The 6197-nt window shown below is 39.2% G+C and overlaps 1 protein-coding gene across 1 annotated transcript in view; it reads left to right on the top strand.

The window, feature by feature from the left end:
• The window catches only part of LOC140334764 (glucagon receptor-like), a 50620-nt gene that overhangs the window by 41028 nt on the left and 3395 nt on the right, over nt 1-6197 (top strand). The gene's annotated exons all lie outside the window — the stretch shown is intronic.

Here is a 6197-nt window from a genome sequence, read left to right as displayed (position 1 = left end):
AACACCAGAACACCCTATTAATCTCTCCGCAGTTACAGATGCCATTCCAGAAAATAAGTACAAAAACAAAAGGAATATCGGTATCTGGTCTGTAATTATTTAAAATCTGCAAACAGGAAAAATTGGCTTCTATTTGCATTTCCTAGTGCTGGTTAAAGTATAGGACAGATTTTAGAGGTCATTTATGGTAACTATAGGCTCTAGCTTAGGGGCTGCAAAATTAAAGGAGGCTTCAGCAATTATGCCTGGGTTGTAGAGGTTAAATATCCATGGGTATGTTTACAAAAGTCTTAGGGCCCATTTTATTGTTTGCAAAGCTGTGCGTGGTTGGGAAATAAGGCAACCTATGGGCCGCCAACTTACCCCACAAAGCTCATGGTACATTACCATACAGTGTGGCATGCTTCAATAAGGGTGTATTGTATTAGCAGCTTGGGGTGCCACCCCAAACTAAGGGCACCACATCTCCTTTAACAGTACATGATAGGTGATCTTTTAAAAATTTGCTAACATAGACTATGAAGGACCCTTTTCTCCGTTCAAACTTTTTCTTCCATCCCTTTTTGTTTTCTTTGTATCTTTTCCACTCTCTCCTTCTTTCCTTCCCTTATGGTTATTGTTATTTTAATGAGACGCAACTACAAAAGTTGTTCAATGACTTTTTATTTTTGACTCGTTTCTACCAGCTGTTCACAATAATGCAATTTAAAAAAACGAAATATAATAAAACCAAAAAAAAATATTGAAATACAAAATGAAGAGCACCACAACACAGGCGGTAATGCACATGTTAGGCTGGGTCTACATGGACGTTTTGTAAAAAGGCATGTAAACGTTCCTACTGAGTTTATAAGCGTTTTTATGCACTTATTTCAACGTTTTAAGAAATGAACACCAGAACACCCTATTAATCTCTCCGCAGTTACAGATGCCATTCCAGAAAATAAGTACAAAAACAAAAGGAATATCGGTATCTGGTCTGTAAGTATTTAAAATCTGCAAACAGGAAAAATTGGCTTCTATTTGCATTTCCTAGTGCTGGTTAAAGTATAGGACAGATTTTAGGGGTTGTTTATGGTAACTATAGGCTCTGGCTTAGGGGCTGCAAAATTAAAGGAGGCTTCAGCAATTAGGTGCCTGGGTTGTAGAGGTTAAATATCCATGGGTATGTTTACAAAAGTCTTAGGGCCCATTTTATTGTTTGTAAAGCTGTGTGGTTGGGAAATAAGGCAACCTATTGATGATGAATGGGCCGCCAACTTACCCTACAAGGCTCATGGTACATTACCATACAGTGTGGCATGCTTCAATAAGGGTGTATTGTTTTAGCAGCTTGGGGTGCCACCCCAAACGAAGGGCACCACATCTCCTTTAACAGTACATGATAGGTGATCTTTTAAAAATTTGCTAACATAGACTATGAAGTGTTCCCTTTCCTCCGTTCAAACTTTTTCTTCCATCCCTTTTTGTTTTCTTTGTATCCTCTTTTTTATTTGGTCTTCCCTCATTTCCACTCTCTCCTTCTTTCCTTCCCTTATGATTATTGTTATGTTATTTTATTGAGACGCAACTACAAAAGTTGTTCCATTACTTTTTTTTTGACTCGTTTCTACCAGCTGTTCACAATAATGCAATTTCTCAAAACATCTTTTTTATTTGGATATTTTTGCAATGGTTCCTGTTAAAATACTCTGTTGTTAAAACTACTTTGTTTAAAACCAAATAAAAATATTGAAATACAAAATGAAGAGCACCAAAACGCAGGCGGTAATCCATGTTATTGCAACATGGACATTTATATGGACCGTTACAATTTTTTTCTTTATAAAGCAGTCACAGTCACAAAGTAGAAAAGTTTGTCCCCTGCCAGCATGCTGTAGAAGAGACACCAAAGCTAGAGATCTTAAGGCGGAACCAAAAAGTATAACTCACCTATCCCCATTCCATCGCAGGGCATTGCTATCTTCCTTCTTACGATTTTCACCCATTTGGATTAGCCATTCTGGAATGATGTAAATCCCGGGCACCAGTTGATTCATTCCCAGCATACGCAAGGGAACTTGGGATTGCCAGGTGCACATGTGCAGCTCAGAATATTTTACAGTTCTTCATCTCAATCGGTCAGGTATGAAGGATCATTGCAGAACGTACATTGTCTTCCACTTTAAGTCAGCATTACTTTGCAAATTGCAGAGCCACAGGGGCATGTCAGACCTTTGCAGAGAGACTACCCCTTCCACATCAGGAATAAATGTCCTTTTCTACATCATGCTGTGGACAGGCTATTTTACCTATGCTGTGGCTGCTTTCCAGAGAAAACAAACTGTAGGACATTAAACACATTTTCTTTTGTTGCATTAAGAGATTCATACAGAAAGTTCCATTTGGATTTAATAAAGTACTGAGAGCCACAGGACAGCTTAGACTCAGCATGATGTTTACTCCATTATCAGTACACATATGTTGTAATTACATTATGGGTCTTTTATATAATTGGACCTGACTTGTACAGGAGTTCATAAAAATGGATGTGTCTGACGTAGCTCTGCTTTTGGAATATCAATTTATGACTCAGTGCTACAGTGACTCATTGTGCTTGTGGGGTCACATTCACATTGACATGTGGATGTATATTGTGACAGCTGAGGATAATTTTACCTGTATGTGGTCTGTAGGGCTTTCAATGACACAAGTTAGGACTGTTACATTTTATCCATCAGAGATAAAAGAAACAATTGACCTTCAGTGTAGATGGCAGCTGATAGAATCACTTCTTCCAACTTCATAGATAGACCTGTCAAGTTTGCCCACTGAGTCACTTTTAATGAATGAGCCGGTACAAATATTATTGACCTAAATAACAGAGGGGGGTATTCTTGTATCCTAAATAAATAGATTGCAAAATTTGAAAAATAAATAAGTTACTAGCTTGCAAGTTCATTCTGAATTAATCAAAAACTGCCCTTTACATCATTGGGGATAAATTATGTAATATTTCTTCCTGCTTCTTTTTCTTTAAACCCATCCAGAAAGCAAGGAGCTTGTAACTTTTTTATTGACAAATAATTTCGGAATAATAAAGGTACCCACTCCCTCCTTTAAAAGACTTAGTAGTGCCACCCTCATATTATTACAAATAGAAAAATTAGGAACCAAGAAAAGCTGGGGTTTTAAAGTTGGCAAAGAAACTTGTAATTTAAATCAATACAATATACAATAAAGAAGGATTTGATATAATATAAACACACTCCTATATAACATGTAATAGGTAGGTCCCTATTGCAGATTTATAGGGTGTATGACTATGAGCTATACAGCAAAAACCCTTTGTTACACTTGGGGAGATGGGGCCTCCAGGGGGCGCTACAGATTGCACAGGAGTGGTGTGAGCCCTGAGAAGAACAAAGATGCAGAGAGTCTAAGTAGTAACCAGGTCTTCTTCAGAGCCTCTAGTGGTGAGGATGTTGCACTGCTGGTTATGTCCAGGTTGCGGTCCTTGGGCAAACCAGGGTGGGCAGGATGATACACGGTACCAAATCACTAGGCGAAAGAAAGGCTGGGGTTGAGGCAGGCAGCAAGCAAGAGAGGTCAGGTCACAAGCCAGGAGTCAAATACCAGGAAATAGAGACCAGTTACAGAGGGAACACAGGAAACACTAGAAGCGACAGGAAGCACAGGTGACACAGGAACAACCACAGACAGAGAGGAACACTGGAACAGCACAAAATAACTGGCTGGGAAACAACAGACTGGGCAACAAGAGGTTAACACAGGAGCTAGACAGGGAAACACTGAATCACCAACAGATGTAAAGGAAATGCTCAGCAGAGCTAGGGGCTCGGCACTAGGGGAGAACACAGAGTGCTGTGTCTGAGCCAGCTAAATAGCCAGGGATGATTAAGAGACTTTTTCCTGATTGGCCGGCAGGATAGGCGAAACTGATAAAACTTGGAAGCGTAGGCATGCCCAGAGTCAGAACTGTCCACATGAGCAGTAGAGAGGAGCCTGCGGTTTAGTGGGGAAGAAGTAAGTGTGACACCCTATACTTTTTAGAATTGCATGAAAATTTACCGTCTCTGATCCCGACGTGTTTCGCCTCTTGGCTTCTTCAGAGGCATTAAATAATTTTGAAGGGAGATTGCAACTGGAAAAGAAATTATCCCATAGAAGGGAAGGTCAAGAGTTCTGGTACTGGTAAGATGACATTTTTTAATGTATATTGTGTCATTGATTTATAATATAAGTTTGTTTGCCAACTCTAAAATCTCAACATGTATTTTCTTTATTTCTATTTAAAAATAATATTGTTTTTAATTAACAATAGCAGATAATGCCACCCAGAATTGAAACAGTATGATGTAGAGAAAAATAAAACCGGGATATATTGCAAATGATTTTGCACAGTTCCTGGCAGCTAGCACTTGCAGAATAGATCTTAAAGAGTCAGTGTGTGCAGTGTTGACGACACGGAGTGCTACAGTACTGCTCACGATTGCCCCTATTCATTGTGCATGGGGCTGTCACTGGTAAAAAGCTATTTGTAGCATCTCCCGTGTGTCAGCAGGCATGAGTAAACTGCACTGCAACCACATTGCCAGTCTGAGCTTTAAAAAATAAAGTGGTAGCATTTCCCCACTCCAGAATGCTAATGGGCCATTAAAAAAAATGTGCACTGCAACAATCAGCTCATGTCTGTACCTTGTGGGAGGTCCTATTATGAGAGAAGGTGGAGATTTGGGCAGCAAAACATCTTATTGGTTAATATTCTCTGGTTCTGTTGAGAGTCTTGCTTATATGATTGTGTTTATATGATGGCCTAAAAATAAACATATGTGGTCACTATACACCTATATTTTGTAATGAAATCCTTACCACTCCCCATCATATCTCGAAGGAAAACAAAAATGTATAAAATTATAAAATATAACAATTCAATCTTTTTGCTGCAAAACCATCAATTGTTGGTACAGATGGAGATGATATAAAGATGCACATAAGGAATAGTCTGAACAAATAAATAATTAGATCACAAACAACATTCTCTAGCTGCTTTGGGTGCTGCATCAATTAGAAATATTTCTCTGCTCTCTTGATTGCCATTCAAAACAAAAATGGGATTGCCCTCTGCTCCTGTGTTCATCAGTGTGTTGTGCCAGCAGCATGATTCATTCCTGGCAGATCCTTCCAAGAACATCCCCGGAGAGCCTATATCTCCACCACTGTCACTGGGATTATGTAAATACACCTACGTAAAATATGCCGTTCATTTACACCTGAACGGTATGAGCACAAATGTATATTTGATGACCAACGAGGGATATAAATACTTGTTGTGGGCACCAAACTACTTTGCAATCTCCAAAGTTACCTTGTAAATGTAGAAATAATATTATCACTGGACTGTCCATAGCCAGTGCAGAGAGCAGAGCCATGGGAGGGGCCCAGAAGCTCCTCCCACTAGAAGCTGCCTGCAGGAAATGCAGGAGGGGGTGGACACAAGACCAGTCATCCTGTACAAGTAGAGAGAGCAGCAGTGACTGGTCTGTATTACAGAGGTAAAGCGTAAAAATTGATTTATTGGTGGATTTCTGTAAAGATAAAGAAATACCCAAAGGAAGGCAATATTTAAATAAGAATATAGAAGCCTCTTGCATTTTTTTCTGGATACATTTTAGCTTTATTGATACTAAACTGTTAAAATCATTCTACGCAATTCCCCTATTCAACTAAAACCTTGATAAAAGTCCAGTTTCCAAGTTCTTTTGCTATTTAAGATTTTAGGCAGAGATGTTTCCTTACTACCTTTCCTGGCCCCATTGTCATACTTCACCTTCTGCAATCTGGGGATGGGTCTTTGTGGATCAACCTCCCACAACATCTACTGCTTTGGTCCAGAAGAAGCAAAGACAAAACCACTGGGTTTTGAGGAGAGATTTCTTCTTGTCTCTGGTTATGTCTATGAAGGAAGTTAAAAGCAATTTCCCAGATAGGGGCACGGGCCTAAACCTACCTAATCCATTTTTAATATTTCCCTGTAAGCAAAATACATTTAAAGTATTCTGAACTTATGTACCCTTTTACCAATGTATTGCTCACACCTAGACCCCATATGTTGCGGGAAATAAAGATACATTTATGACGTATAACTTATTGGCATCAACCGATCTACAAATTAGGTGTCACTTGTGGGTAGATCG

Source organism: Pyxicephalus adspersus, chromosome 7 (assembly GCF_032062135.1).
Source record: "Pyxicephalus adspersus chromosome 7, UCB_Pads_2.0, whole genome shotgun sequence".
NCBI classification, from domain to species: domain Eukaryota; kingdom Metazoa; phylum Chordata; class Amphibia; order Anura; family Pyxicephalidae; genus Pyxicephalus; species Pyxicephalus adspersus.
Note: the sequence above shows the minus strand (reverse complement) of the source record. Positions and strands in the feature narration are given on the sequence as shown.